Below are 16,832 nucleotides of genomic sequence, written 5' to 3' on the forward strand. Positions count from 1 at the left end.
TTAAATATTGTTACCTTTCACTCAGTTGGATACCAACCCCTGGTTCTCAACCAGGATTGGTGGGGAGCACCCAGGGGAAATTTGGCAGTATTTGGAGACAATTTTAGTTGTCAAAACTGGGCCAGAGGAAGGTACTACTCGCATTTAGTGAGTAAAGTCTAGGTTACTCCTAAACATTCCACAATGCACAAGAGAGCCCAACCACAACAAAGAATTATGTGGCCCAGACTGTCAATAGTGCTGAGGCTGTCTTATTACAACAGAGTCACAAAGATTTTGAGAGTGAAGAAATATTCAATTTGATATAAAAACAAGTTTCAGTTGTTTCAAATGAAACAAATCAAAGTTTATGTTAACTGCACCAGGCCAAATTAGTCACTACAGTACAGCTAAAATATTCAGGGTTTCTAAATATTACTAAGTGCTAAAAAAAATCAGACAATTTCTGAGTTGATGAATACTACTTGAAGCAAGGTATTATTCTACAATAACATGGTCTGCTTGTATGAATCTCCATCTCTCATAATTTTATTTTTAACTTCTTTCAAAAAAAGCTACCAGATCCTCTTTAATTACCATCACATGCAATAAATGAACCAGTTTTCTAGTTCCCTGCCTCATTCAGCTAAACTACAAAAATGGAAAAACTTGCCAAAGAAATGTGCCTTCTATTTTGGAGCAGAACCAAGAGCACCTTCCTATATCCAGTGCTGAGATTGCCAAAGTGGAAGCTAGAACAAAAACATATTTTTGCAGTTCTGCTAACTCTTATTTTTGCATGAAAACTATCTATAGAATACTGGAAAGATTTCAACAGAAGAGCCAAGATACCTGCTTTCTTCCCTGACCAAAAAGAAAAAAAAATTATTTGTGTGTGTGCTAAAGCCTTGAGATTGAAAGGTGGTTGTTACAGTAGCATAACCTAGCCTATCCTGACTAATACACTTAGAAATCATACAAACATGTGAATCTCAGATACTGTTTTTTTATATGTACCTTATTACTCTTGTACGTTAAATAGAGCCTGAGATACTTCCAAATCAGTGTCTTCATGGCATAAACTTTAGTCCCAGTTACTAAGGATTTCCAATCTTTTTTCTGGTTGGTGGAGACAAGATAATCAGTGAACACATTTTTGTGAAGCATTCCCAAAAAGTTTATTTTTCTGCTAAGTGATGGAGAATCTAATCTGTGTTTGAGTGGTTTCTTGTCCCCACTTGAATTCATCCAAAAATACAAACTTTCCTTTGGTTTGACAAAGATGCTAATACCAAGTCTCCCTACTTGATAATGATCAGACACCTTCATATTTCTTGTGACACTTTATGTGCAGGGTTTTCCTAGGCATAGTTAGGGAACCTGATTAATTATTTGACCTAATCTCTGTTCATTTATTTATTATATTATTTCAAGTACCTTCATGATGGCAGGCTGTCTGGGGTCATGACACCCATCACAAAAATCTCACAGGAGAGCTGAGTCATATATTCAAACATCTCCATCTGAAACGATACCAGTCTCAATTATCCAAATAAAGCACAGCACCCCACCCCACCCCACCCCCCTGCCAACTGCCCAATTGAACCAAGTTATTACCAAGTTGTCCATCTCCTTTTACCCATGGAAACCTGATTAATGAATTCTGAAACTTTTGACAGGTCATTCTCAAAAGTATGCTTTTCCATTGCTCTTAAAATAGTATGAGATTTTTTTTTTTGCAACATTGTGAATATTTTTATAATTTACTGTGGGAAAAAACCTCAAAAATCTAGTATTAAGTCCTAGAGGAATTAGAATGCAACAGTCTTTGGCTGAATGAGCAGACAATAGCTCCGTGTAAAGAAGACCCAAGACATCTCTGCACAGCAGATGGCAAATATGAACAGGTCAGAATATCTGTTCTCAGAATGCTTAGTTTAAAATAACTTGGATGACAGAATGTATAGTAGTCACCTGTTAACCTGTGACAGAATCTAGTAATTTATCTCTTTATGAGTCTGTTTTTCCTAGACTTGAATGCGAGCTCTTGAGGATAGGGAATGCATCCTATTTATCAACTCAAGGCCTAGAACAGTTCATGGTACAGGGGAAGTATTTGATTGATTGAATAACTACATGAATGAACACTAGTTTTTTACCCTGATTGATCTGGCATATATACACTGTTTTGCTCTGCCTTTCAGATTGATTTTGCATTAAGGAACTATTGCTAGAAATCTCCCAACAACTTTAGAAAAAATTTCCCTTCTTCAGTGAAAGCCTTAGGACAATATCTATTTTGTTAATGGTGATTTCAGGAGGAGGCCGACACATTGCCTTCTATGCCCTTATAAGACTGTACAAGAAGAAGTGGCAGGAATTAGGTTTGCACATAAAGAAAGACTTACCTATCACAGTGACAAAATACTGAAATGGGGATTCCACAGGACATTACAGGTCTCCAGAGCCATCTCTTCTGCAGAGATTAAATGAAACACCCCCCATTTCCTTTATCTCATGGCCTCTCAAAGGCCATCTTGGCTCTAAGATAATATTGAAGAGATGATAGCAGGAAAAAAAAGAGTTTAACTACTGCTATAAAGTGAGAGTAAAAATGCCTAACTACTCATAAAAAAATAAAAATAAAGGAGACTGTAATACACTTTACAGACATAAAAGATTCTATCCATGCTGAACAATAATTTTAATGCCTTCCAACAGAGCCACTACATTTGACAGGATTAACTTGAAATATCAAGCGAAGGTCTGTTCTACCTAACAGAATAAACAACTGTTGTGACTGCCCTGGAAACTCATATGAGGTCTGGACTTTATATAATATCTCTCTGTCTCCCTCCCTCCCTCCTTCCTTTCCTCTCTCCATCTCTCCTTCTCACCCTCTCTCCCTATCCAACCTCTTTGTTTGGCAGTCTTACTTACTCCTATTAACATATGATGACAAAAATTACCCACTATGAAGAAAATAGCACCCAATTTATATAAGACACAGAGCAAAACCTCGAAAAGTTCTCGTTATTTTAAGTAGCAGAAAGCTTTTTAAAGCAAGGTTAAGTCACTGAAAACGAAATTATTTTGTAGATATTGTAGTTTAAGGAATCTGGTCAAGAGTGACGGCCAAAAGGCCTTGTAGGAGATGGATTGCATTAATGACCCAATTAATGGCCATGCTGCATCCTCTCACATGGCAATGTGACTTGGCAGCATCTCCCATCAAGAGGAGAAGTCTATTTCCTTGCTCCTTTCATCTGGACTGGCCGTGTGATTTGCTTTACCCAATAGTTCACAGTGGAAGAGAGTGTGTCAGTTCTAAGCCTGGCTCTCCAGGCACTTCGCATATTTAGACTCAACCTCAGAACCTCCACCACTATCAGCACAATAAACCTGGGTTATAGCTCATGGGAAGATGAGAGACCATGCTGAAGAAATCTGTGTTGTCCCAGCTTAGGACAGTATCAATGACCAGACAATGGCCAACAAATTCCTCGAATATGTGAGAGGGTCCAGCCAATATCAGCAGAGCTGCCAACCCAACATGAAACTTAGACACAAATTAGTTCAGCTGAGACAAAAAGAAAATCATCCAGCTGAACCAAAGACTCTATGCAATAATAAATATTTATTGTTTTAAGCCCCTTAGCTTTGAGGTGGTTTTTAATACAGCAGTAGCTAACCGATATAGGCCTCATCTTTATCTCCTCACCACATGATCAATTGTTCTACCTGACATTTATTAATTTTAATGCAGTCAATACATACCAAGACCCTGAACATATACTTTGCACCTGCTATAGTACGATAGATGACTGACACTGGAACATCATCTGTGGCATACCTATGTTCAGAGGGCTGTTTACAATGATCACAACACCTAATTACAATTCAAGGAGACACTTCTCCTGTTTTTAATATTAAAGCAGCCATGCCCAAGCATGGGCAAAACTGTGAAATATAACATGCAACTGTCGACCAGCTCTCTGTAATGAAGACCTCTTAGTTATTGCCCTATTTTAAGACCATCATACAAACTCTTTTATTCATGGCATGAATGAGAATGAAAACCTCTATCAAGATGAGAGATTTTAATTAGAGACTACTGTCCCTACAAGCATAATGGAAAGTCTAGAAACTCCTTTAAACTGTGTGTAAACAATTGCATGTATGTCTAAGTATGCATTGTTTTAGTGGAAAAATTGCCTAGTACCCCTCTTAGCAACTAATGGAATTTCTAGGAAGAAATTCAGCAAGGATATAAAATATTTAAACAATACAATGAACCAATAGAATCAATAGAACACTCCACCCAACAATACACATTTTCTTCAAATGCACATAGAACACTCACTAAGATAAAAGAATTAAACTTATGTAGAGTGTTTTGGTTCTCTTTTTCACTGTAATGTAATCAAACTAGAAATCAACAATGGAAAGACAACAGGAAAATGTCTAAAAACTTGAAAAATAAACTACACACTTCTAAATAATCCATGAGTCAAAGTTTTTTTAAAAAATATATGTAACTAAACAAAAACAAAATACATCATGTCATATCCTACTTTATGGGGCACAGATGACACAGGTTAGATAGGGACATTTATAGCACCAAATGCTTACAGTAGAAGTGAAAAAAGCCTTAAGTCAATCATCTGAGTTTCTATCTCAAAAAATTAGGAAAAAATCAAAAACAAAATAAGTCCAAAGTGAAAAGAATAAAGGGTATTGTGAAGGTAAGAACAGAAATCAAAGGAATTGAAAACAGAACAAAAAACAATAAAGAAAACCCATGAATAAAAGCTGGTTCTTCAGAAAAAAATAGTAAAACTAATAAACCTTTAGTAGGAATAAAATAATTTTTAAAAAGAGAAAGCAAGAGAGCTAAGGCACAAATCACCAATATCAGGAATGAATTAGGGAATATAACTACATATCTGGCAGCATTAAAAAGATAATAGGGGAATATTATAAACAACTTTATGCTCATCAATTTGACAATTAGAAGAAATGGATCAATTGCTCAAACCTCACAAAGTACAAAAATTCCACTAATATTAAAATGACAATCTGAATAGGTTCATAACCATTAAAGAAATTGAATTTGTAAGTTAATATCTCCCAAATAAGAAACCTCCAGAACCAGAGGGTTTCACTTAAGAATTTTATCAAACATTTAAAGAAGCATTGACACCAATTTTACATAATCTTTGTAATAAGACAGAGAGGAGGAAAGACTTCCCAATTCATTTTATGAAGCCAGGATTTTCCTGATAACAAAGTCAGACATTTCAGGAAAGGGGAGGTGGGTGGGCTGAGAACTGAAGACATATCTCTCTTGAACCCATGGAAAAATCTTCAAAAACATATTAGCAAACTAGATCCAAATGTATGTCCACATCCCCTACAAAGGCAGGAATTGCCATCCAGCTGCAGAGGGTGCAGTCAGCACGGACCTCCGTCAGTTCCTTCAATGTCTGCCTTAGTGGCAAGGAGCCACATTGCCCAAAGTAACACTCTTCTAGAAGCAGCCCACATTCGGTGAATGAGAAAGATTAGGGTATAAAAGCCCACAATTTTAACCCAATGCAGGGCACCCTGATAGCCAGTACTTGTCCCAGAGCTCCCCTTGAGGTTGGTCGAGGATCTGTGGGGACTGCATTGCAGCTCAACACTCTCTACTGAATTGCGCTCATCTCCTCCCTTCCACGGGTGTTGGTCCCTATACGTGTCTTAGCAACTCCTTTAGCATCTTCTTACAGAACCCAACCAATACTAAACAATGCAGTTTGTAATTTTAATGTTACTTCTGCAATAAAGTAATATGAAAACAAAACACAGTGCTTCCTATCCAGTACCTGATACCCATTAATGACTTAGTAATTATTATAATCATTTATAGAAGGATTGGCAAGAACAAAGCAAGATGGCCTCAATGCTGGGATTTCCTTTCCCGATGCTAAGAATTATAGGGCCCCCATGGATTCTCCCACCCTCCCTTTTTCTCTTAGCGGGAAAGACATTTCCAATCAGTTTTGGTTTGAAATAACATTTTCCTCTCCTAAACACACGTTTTGATTGAGAGATTCCAAAGAACCCCTCGGCCTGATTATTACTATTATTGATTTTAGAGAGAGGAAGAGAGAGAGGGAGAGAGAAAGGGAGAAACATCAACATGAAAGAGAAACATCAATCAGTTGCCTCCCACATGCTCCGCAACCAGGGACAGAACTCCCACCCTGGGTATGCACCCTGACCAGGACTCAAAGCCACCACCTTCTGGTGCACGGGAAGATGCTGCAAGTGGCTGAGCCACGCCTGCCAGGGAGGGCTTATTCTTCTACAGAGACGGCATCACATGCATGGCAGCTGTACAGTAAGACTGAAGAAATTCTGAGCAGGGATTCTCATTAGTTGAAATAGCCTCAAGTTTGTAAGACGTTAGTCCCAGTTTGGGGGGTCAGAGACGGGTAGGAGCAGACAGGTGGCAGAATCGGCAAATAAGAATCTTTTTCTCTTGGAGAAACAAGCTGGCGGCGGAGGTAGCAGCTGCGCCCGCCGCCTCCCGCAGCCACATCAGAATTACAACTAAAATCCAGAACCACCCTCACTCAGGGCCTCCTGAGATCCAGCTGCACAGAAGCCCCACAGCCAGGGAGCTGAAGAAGCACCGAGACGGTAGGAGGGGCGGAGACGCGGGCGGATCGGGGCTGGATCCCGGAGACGCGGCCGCGGGCCCACACTGGGTGCACTGGGTTAAACTCGGGAGGGAATGTCAGCAGTGGAGGTTTCCCGGAGGAGCGAGGGGTCCCAGCCCCACAGCAGGCCCCCAGCCCAGGGCTCCAGGGCCGGGAAGAGACATCCCCACAGCTCCGGGCTGTGAAACCAGCGGGGACTGTCCCTGAGGGTCGCAGAGGCTGCGGGAGCCCCAGCAGCTCCTCTAAAGGGCCCGGCGCGGACTCACTCGGACGCTCCCTCTGAGCCCAGCGCCGGGCAGCAGCCTGAAAGGACCCGGGACACTCGGGAGGAACTAACCTGCCAGGAATCTGGGCGAGAGCTGGAGGGGCGGCTTCCTCCCGGGCAGAAGGGCTGGCAGAGGCCATGGCTCCTGTGGCGAGTCCTCCCCGCACACAGCCGGCAGGCAGGCACCATGTTTGAATTGCCAGCACCTGACTCACACCTTTGGCCCCGCCCCGTGATTCCCGGAGGCCCCCCCCGCCACCTGCAGCTCATCCAAGCCCTTTCCAGGGGCTTTTCTGTGCAAGTGGCCTCTCAAGCCTCATGCTTAGGACTTTCCTAAAATCTCTCAAAACAAGCAGTGTCTTGCCCCATACGGCTTGATAAGCGGCCCCAGGCCTGGCACTAGCGGCAGCTGCATTGGCTCATAGCTGGGCCTCTCCTGGGCACCTCCAAGCCCAGCACAAGTAGCAGCCAACTACGGTTTGCTGTGCAGCTCATGCTGGGGGGCCCTGGGCAAGGCACTGGCACAGGCTGACTTTGCACCTCCCAGGAGGCCCCAGAGACAGTGTACCTGGTGGTCAGACTCGACCACGCTGGATTACAACCCTATCACATCCACGAGTGACACACTCAAGGGGCACATTTGGTGAACACCAAAGCCCCACTAAAGTAAATCCTGCTCCATACGGGTGTCTCCAGCACAGCAGCTCTCTGGCTGTAGTTGCAGCTGGTCCTCACAGCTGATTGGCCGGGGGGTCAATTCCTCCCAGTGAGGCCAACAGCAACCAAGGCTCAACTATAACAGGACAGTGCACACAGCCCACACAGGGGACCACCTAGAAGGCCCAGTTCAGGTGACTGGGGAGGCTGAATCACTGCACCCTACAGGAAACCTACTACACTTTCAAAGCCACTCTGCAAATTCCAGGAGACATAGCAGCTCTACCTAATACATAGAAACAAACACCTGGAAGCAGCCAAAATATGGAGGCAAAGAAACATGTCACAAAGGAAAGAACAGAAGAAATCTCTAGAAGAGGAACTAAATGAAATAGATCTAAGCAAGCTAACAGATACAGAGTTCAGGATTTTGTTTATAAGGGTGTTTAAGCAGACTATTAGGGAAATAACTGAGAAAATCGATAACATAATAAAGCACAATTTGAAATGAAGGCTACATGAACTGAAATGAAGAATAATTTGCAGGGAGTCAACAGTAGAGTAGAGGATGCTGAGAATCAAATCAGCAATTTGGAACACAAGGAAACAAAAAACACCCAACCAGAAGAGCAAAAAGAAAAAAGAATCCAGAAATATGAAAATAGTATAAGGAGCCTCTGGGGCAACTTCAAGAGGCCCAACATTTGTATTATTGGGGTGCCAGAGGAGAGGAAAGAGACCAAGGAATTGAAAACCTATTTGAAAAAATAATGACAGAAAACTTCCCCTACCTGGGGAAAGAAATAGACTTACAAGTCCAGGAAGCACAGAGGGTCCCAAACAAGAGGAACCCAAAGAGACCCACAGGAAGACACATAATTAAAATGCCAAAGGTTAAAGACAAAGAGAGAACCTTAAAAGCAGCAAGAGAAAAGCAATTAGTTACCTAAAAGGGAGCACCCATACGACTGTCAGCTGATTTCTCAACAGAAACCTTGCAGGCCAGAAGGGAGTGGCAAGAAATATTCAAAGTGATGAAAAACATGGAACTACAACCAAGATTGCTCTACCCAGCAAAGCTATCATTTAGAATTGAAGGTCAGATAAAGAGCTTCACAGATAAGAAAAAGCTAAAGGAGTTCATCACCACCAGACCACAATACAGGAAAGCTGAAGGGTCTTCTTTAAGAAGAAGCTAATGAACAGAAGAATCTAACGAACTAAATAGATCCAGAGACATTGACGCATGCAACAGACGATCATATTTCAGAGGAAAGAGGGAAAGGGGGTGGAGGGTGGGAAGAGATTAACCAAAGAAGTTATATGCATAACCCATGGACAGAGTTAATAACGGGGTGAAGGCCTGGGAAGGGGGTGGGAGCAAAGTAAAAGGGGCCAATTGGGGGGAAAATGGGACACCTGTAACACTCTCAACAATAAAGATACATTTTAAAAAAAGAATTTAAAAAAAAAAGAATCTTTTTCTTTTTAAGGGGAGGGTTTCTCAACCTTTGATATTTTGGAGTGGGTCATTCTTTGTTGTACTGGAATGTCTTGTGCATTGTAGGCTGTTTGGAAGCATCCCCGGTCTCTACCCATTGGATACCAGTAGTATACTGCCTTCTCTCCCCATCTTTGTGACAATCAAAATATGTCTCCAGACATTGCCAGTATCCCATGGGGGACAGAATTCATGCTGCTTGAGAATCCTTGCTCTGGAAGAGCACTCTGTAGGAATATACAACATAAAAGAAATGGGCACTGACTGTCACATTATGAAATGTCTACATACAACCTATTCTATCGGAACCCAATGAATAAAACTTTAATTGCTTTGTTTCTGTAGTTTTAAATTATATCCTTCCCAAATCCAATTTAAATATTAAGGTAAAAACAGAATGTTTATTCACTATATTAATTTGTTTTAAAAATAACTCAGGTTGGCACACACCTTTAATGATACATACTTCAGAAGCATGCTGGGAGAATTAGTACTTAGAAAGTGCTTTAAAGATAAGACCATATTAAAATTATAAGTGCAGATTTGAAAACCCATATTGTTTTGAAAATGCATTTGGCTAAGAGAGGTGCTGAATTTCTAAACATAAAATGTCCACTCATCTCTCCCTAATAACTTGTTAGTGGATTATACATACGCAGGACTGGCTAGTGCTGCTTATTAGTCCTGACATTTAATGCTCATAAAATTGTTTGAAGAAGGTGACCTGTTATATTACACCATCATAACTAGTTCATAGTCTTCCCCAAGGCATTGATGGACTTTAATTAAAGAACATATGAGAAATGGAAGAAAGAGATTGGATGTGACCTAAGCCAAAGGGCCTAATATGGTATGTGGGCAAAGGACCAAATTCCAGTACCCTAAGAGACTTAAATCTAGAATCCACAGAGCCCTGTGGAAGTTTGGTCTCCATCTAGTAATGAACTTAGAGTATATTGGAGCAGACCCAAAGTAAAGGTTGGGTTTGATGGTCATCCCTTCAAGATCACCAGAAAAGCAAGACTAATTCTGGACGTACCCTGCTGGTGAGAATGTCTTCTGAAACATCTCAAGAGGTAAGGTCTGGTATAGAAACTAGGAAGAACTATGGCTCTTGGATGCTCAGAGGCTGCCCCTGAACATGCTGGAGATGGCAGACCAGCCTTAAGTACCCATTGAGATATTCTTGCATTCATGGATCCATGGGATAGTTCTTAGTAATTTAAAATATGATTCTTTGAGGAGTAATTGGTCCAAGATCCTTAGTTTGCTAAGACAGTGAAACAAGAAAATATGAGTGAATACTCATAACAACATACTTACACATCTCTCTTTAGAAACAAGTTCTTATCGTTTATACAAACAAAAATCGAGAGATGGGGTTATAAGAGCTAAGGAAAAAGGAAAGTACAATGTATCTGTCAGGGGCAAAATACCAAAATTGCCCCAAATGATTCAAATCAAGAGACAGAGATACTTGTTGACAAGGGTAAGGGAACAAACAAGGGATGTTGAGGAACCCAGACATTAGCAACATTAGAAAGCCATTACCACCCCTAGAGTCACAGAAGTGAGAGGAGAAAATAAGGATCACAGGAACTGCATGAGAGTAGAGCCATGCAGAAGGTGTCTCTGGTAGAAGCTGAGGTCACCCGGAGGAGTTACTGCCAGAGATGTGGCTTCAAAGTAGGGAGGAAACATGGAAGGAATAGCCTGACCTCTCCTGCTCTCTGATATCTTTCTGATGCCAAACCCCACTGGAAGGCATTTGGCAAGGGAGCCTGGCTGCTGTGGTCCAAGGGAATCAGCCTTTAGGTCAAAGTCAGGGATCATAGGCACAGAGAGTGGATGTAGATGGCAAGGCCAATAAAAATAATTCACACAGGAATAAACGTGTATTGACTTCCTACCAAAAGAAGCAGACACTGGGCTAGGCATTTTAAATAATTAAAGATATGTGCAGATAGAATTGGTGGGTGGGTGATTTGAGGAAACCTTTCCCAAGTATTTTCCCTGTCAACCTGAAATTTCTACCATTCAGTAAGACTTGGCTTATTATTGGTGTCCTGATGGTCTTCTGGAAAAGTAATTTTTTTATAGGTAACATAGTTCGGCAACAAAGTTTTCTAAATATTGCCCTTGAATTTTTTCATAATTTTTGTATGGATTGTCATCTAATCACAATTATTTACTGGCAGGTGTTTGACAAGGTCAACAATATCATGTGAGTTTGGCGGAAGCGCTGTTTAAATAAAGTAAGAGACTGTGGGAAAGAGTGTGGTGATGGGTGAGGGCAATTCCATCTTCAAATGCCTGGTGGGCTGTCAAATAAAAGAGAATTTGGATTCCTTCCTTGCAGCGGTGGGGCTTAGAATAAAAGTTAAAAATTAATGGTCCATAGGCCAAATCTAGCTTTAACTGTTATTTAACTCCCAGAGTGTTAGCCCACAGTGTGTTTTAAAGGTTTTGAAATGGTTGCCAATTTAAAAGTCAGGAGATGCCACTTAATTCCATATGCTGGTTTCCTTAAAAAATAAGTCAGAATATCTGGCACATATGTCTCCAGAGAAACAATAATTAAAAGCTGAAAAGTGGCATGTTCTTCAGTTTACCACAGTCCCTACCACTCCCTACTGTGTTCACTAAATTGTGGCCACATACCAGATGCCACTTATTATAATACTTGAAGTTGTTTTATTTTCATACCCAATTGCTTAACTCATGGGTATTATCTGCTAAGCCTCTGTAGACATTTGAATTTAAATTTCCTGAGTTAGAATTGGGATCCATGAGTAAACTCACAGAAATACCAATTTTCACCTAGTAATAAGGATGAGCTCCCCAGAGATGACACTGATGGCCATGGGTGATAATGACTTCCCCCAAACCGAACATTTCCAAAGGAAGCTGGAGCATCATTTGGCAGCAACTCTTCAGAGAAAATTTAAGCATTGGATGATATTTTTAAAAATCCCTTTCCTGCGATTTTACTAGTATTCAGACTGTGATTTTTTAAAGTCATAGACTACTTATTTATCTCTGATTCTAGCACAGGAAATTAGAATCTGGTTGAAGCCAAGAAAACAAGTTATGTCAGATAATACAGTGACTCATTAACTATTCCTTATTTTAAGGCCATGAGGGCTGAAAGAAAAGACTTTTTTTAATCTAGGAAAGATGATATATTAAGTTTCTGTTGTTCGTAAACAAACCAATAATCTTATCTGATCATTAGTCACATAGAAAGATCCAGTAGTCATGAGACTCAGAGTAAGTGAGGTTTAAAAAGCATGACAAAGTAAATTCTAAAACGACCAGAGTTCCCAAATAATGGTTCGGTTCTTTAAAAATTTTTAAGGGATTATTCTAGTGAGTTACACAGCAGAGTTAGTCACTTGTAGGGGAAAAAAAAAAAAGGGTGTCAGGCTCAGCACAAAAAGCAATATAAAGATAATGCTACTAACAGTGCAAAAACTAGAGTGCAACTACCTCTGAAACTCTGATTAAAAACAGTGGCTTACAAAATACATGACTCAGTTTAGTAAGTACATATTTTTGCCTTATTAAATTATATACATGCAATTTCTAAAAAGGAAACAAACTGAATGCCTTTATAAAGACCTCAAGACCCTCTTTTGTCCATTGCTATAAGGAGATGCTGACATGGGACACAGGCCAAGATCACTATTTGGCCTTGTAGACAGAGCATGGAGCTTGGCTGTAATCACAGAAGCTACAGTGTTATAAAGCAAAAAAATTTAGAAAATCTACAGGGCCCACATATCCTGGACTCTTTGGATGTCCTATCTTTTGAGAATTTCCCTTTTGAAAGTTTCCCCATGTCACTGTGTAAGGAGGTCTTTGCACTCCTTTGAGATAATTCTCTTTGAGTTTACTCTTGCCTGCCTTTACTTGCCATAGGACTCATAAGGTATCAAGAACCAAGGCAAGGTGTGGCCAGTGGGAAAAAAAGGCCAAGGTGGTAAGGTGATTTGCTTTGATCTAGACCACAGAGCAAAAGGAATTTTTGAGACCCAATTCTAGGCCAGGTACCAACCCAACCTAGAGTTTCCAATAACACTTTGGAATTTACCCTTTAGCATGATAAACAGTCTGCTTGCCTCTTGTGCCACTGTAACTCCATTCCCACAGGGCAGTATCATTCTTTAGGCTTCTTTAATGTTTTCCCATCAAGCCTAGGATAAAATCCATAATCTACAAGACCCAACATGACCTGGCTCCCTTCCACTTCAGTCTCATTGCATACAACTTCCCTTTACATCTCTATTCCATCTCACTAGTCACTCATCTCTTCCTTAAACATACCAAGCTCATTCCTACCCCACGGCCTTTCACATACCGTTCCTCAGTTTAGGACACTTTTCCCCACTTCTCTGCCTGGCTGGATTTTTCTCAGTTTTCAAGTCTAAACTTAATTGTCATCTACTCATAGTAATTCTGCTAACTACATACATCTTTTACCCACAACGCTCTTTAACATCACTCTGTCTTCTAATTGGTAAAAATCATGATCTATTTCGGTTTATTTCTTGTCTTTGTCCCTCTGCTAGAACATAAGCTCTATGAGACTCCGTACAAGTGTGGCCCCACTTCCCGAAGCAGTGCCTCGCCAAGAGAGAACTCTCAAATACTTGATGGCTTATAAACAACATGCATTTGCCAAGTGTCCACCTCAATATTTCCAATATAGATATACAGCAGGATTTGGCCATTCAGGAGCCAACAAATAATGTTCCCCATAGTCACAACAACCAGGTACAGGCACAAGTCAGAAGTGAAAGGCTCCATAAAGTAATGTGGGAGCTAAAAAGAGAGAAGGTAACATTGGTTGGGGTAAACCAAGCAATGCTCTATAGGAAACTAGCATTTATTATGCATCATTCAAAAGGATCCGTTCAGTAGGTAGAAAAAGGAGATGATACGAAAAAGAAATAAACAACCAAAAGGTTACACGTAAAGGCATCTTTAAAGACTGCTAGACACGGATGGAGTGAGAGGTCATAGGTGAGCAGGGAGGGAGAAGAGAGGAAGTCAGTTGGGGCTGCACATTAGAAAGTCTGGAATTTAATGACAAGAGTTTGAGCACATTTCCTTACATACTGGGAGTCATGAAAGATCCTACACCAGGGCAGTGTCAGAATCAGTGACACCATCTTTGGGAAAATTCGTGTTGCAATGATACTTAAGATGGATTGCAGTGGAGAGAGCCTGAAAATGAGAAAATCATTTAAAAGGCTTGAACAACCATTTGAATGGCAGCTTTGGGTGCCTAAGATACAGTTTTGTCGGTAAAAGATGTGATAAAGATATCAATGTCAGAGTCAGACTGGAGGCTGAATCTTATGGCTGTCCGGGATGATAAAGAGGGAGGTTTAGTAAGGCAAATCATGTGGCTTACACTCAGGGAGGAAAGAAAATAAGAATATGTTGAGTTGGGAAGAGGAAACGCTGAGTCCTGCCACAAGCAGGTGGTTTGAGTTGCCAGAAGGACGTATGAATAAAGATGTCCCTCAGTCAGTTGGCAATGAAAATTCTCAAGGTGTTTTTATTTGGTGGGGGCAGGGCCGTGAGCAATTAGACTATGAAATCATCCCTTCTAGAGATAATCATTTAAAGTGTGTGGAATAATTCACTCCAGAGAAAAACACAGACATCAAGGAACAAAGAGAGAAGGCAGAACCTTGAGGAACGTCTACACTTTGGGGGCAGGCAGGGGAACAGGAAAACAAAGGACTTTTGTCAGGTAGCTCCAAAATAGACTGAACACCTGCTCTGTGTGTCAGAAGTTCAAGTTCCTAACAATAGTATAAGTAAATGCATCTATTTATCTGCCAGCATGAGTCTTCCTGCAGGATTGCAAGTGTCTTAATAATGGTTTATTATTCATCCCGAAGTGACAGCAAACCTGGCACTGGCTTAAACACTTAGAAAGACAGACTTTCTGCTATAACAGATGTCAGGTAAGGGGATACAAGAGGTACACTTCAACCTTAAAATAAAATCGAGACATGATCTGGATTGAAAGATACAAAATCCCTTTGTTTGTGTGAATTTTTCCGCCCTCCAAAGACTTTTTTGGAAAAAAATTTCATTGGTGTACATTTATGGTAAAAGTAATTTTCTACATGAATTATGGAATTCTGTTGTTTTAAACTGAGATCTCTATCTCTCTCTGCTCTTCAGTCTTTATGTGGGATCTACAGCTCATAAGCAGAGTTGCTCGAAGGGAGTGGAAACGAAGAGGAAAAGGTGGACCTGGTTGAATATGCAAGATTCACAATGATCATTTCAATTTTTATGACTCAAGGACTCATCCTTCTGGAAGTGGTTACTTAGTATCTTTTATTAATCTTCAACTTAATTAATAGTCTCAAAATTCAAAGCTCCAAAGGCTAGTCCTACCTAGCCAGCAAACCTTACTTTAAATTCCTTAGACCAGCAGTCCTCAGAGTGTGGTCCCACAGCCATCAGCATCGGCCACACCGGGACTTGTGAGACACGCACATTTCCCAGCCTCACCTCAGACCTAGTGATAAGAAACTTGGGAGCGGGGCCCATCAACCTGTTTTAACATCTCCTCCACCTCTGGTGATTCCACCTTGAGATACTCTGTCTTATCCAATGGTAAAAATGCCAAGGAGCATTCCACTGCCCACAGGCCAAAATCTCAAATCTAAACCTCATCAGAGCACTCCTTTTCCAGGCGAGAAAACTGATCTTACCACTGTATTCATGCCTAACTCCACTTGGATCCTGTCTTATGTTTGTCGATAACTACAAAATGGTAATCGATAAAACATTGACGGCAAATAATGAGAAAGGACTATGATTACAGTTTGAGTGGATAATACAAGAGGGCACGGGGTAGTAAATGTAAGTTTAAAAAATGAATACTAACAATGGAATATTACTCAATAAAAAAGAATGAAATCTTACCATTTGCGACAACATGCATGGATCTAGAGGGTAATATGCTAAGAATTACACTAAGAGAAATGTCAGAGAAAGAAAAATACCCTGTGATTTCACTTATATGTGGAATTTTAAAAACAAAAATAAGCAAACAAAACAGAAACAGGCTCATAGATACGAAGAACAATCTGGTTGCCAGATGGGGGCGGGGGTGGCTGGCTGAAAAAGGTGAAGGGATTAAGTACAAATTGGCAGTTGCAAAACAGTCACGGGGATGGATGTAAAGTACAGCACAGGGAATAGAGTCAATAGTATTGTAATAACTACATATGGTGCCTGGTGGGTACTAGAGTTACTGGGGGGATCCCCTCATAAGGTATATAAATAACTAACCACTATGCTGTACACCTGAAACTAATATAATATTGACTGTCTATGGCAATTGAAACATTTTTAAGCAATTAAAAATTAATAGCATTCATATCAGAAAACGGCAATGAAAATTTATGATTTTAAAATACATACTTTTCCAGCACTTCCCCTACAGTGGTGAAAAGCAGTATGATTTTGTCTATCACCACCCCATTCATGAGGATGAAACTGATACGCAATCCGAGCGCTAGTCTCTGTATCAGGAATCAGGGCTTCTCAGGAACTCAGATCTTAGCAATAGCAGAGAAAAATCAATACGGCTATGCAAGAGACTTTCAAAAATGTCTCAGGAGTAATGCTGAAAAGACAAGGGAGAATACTTAAGGATGTGTCCACTTTGCACTAATTTAAGCTACGA

This window comes from Miniopterus natalensis, chromosome 15, assembly GCF_054644295.1.
Source record: "Miniopterus natalensis isolate mMinNat1 chromosome 15, mMinNat1.hap1, whole genome shotgun sequence".
NCBI classification, from domain to species: Eukaryota; Metazoa; Chordata; class Mammalia; order Chiroptera; family Miniopteridae; genus Miniopterus; species Miniopterus natalensis.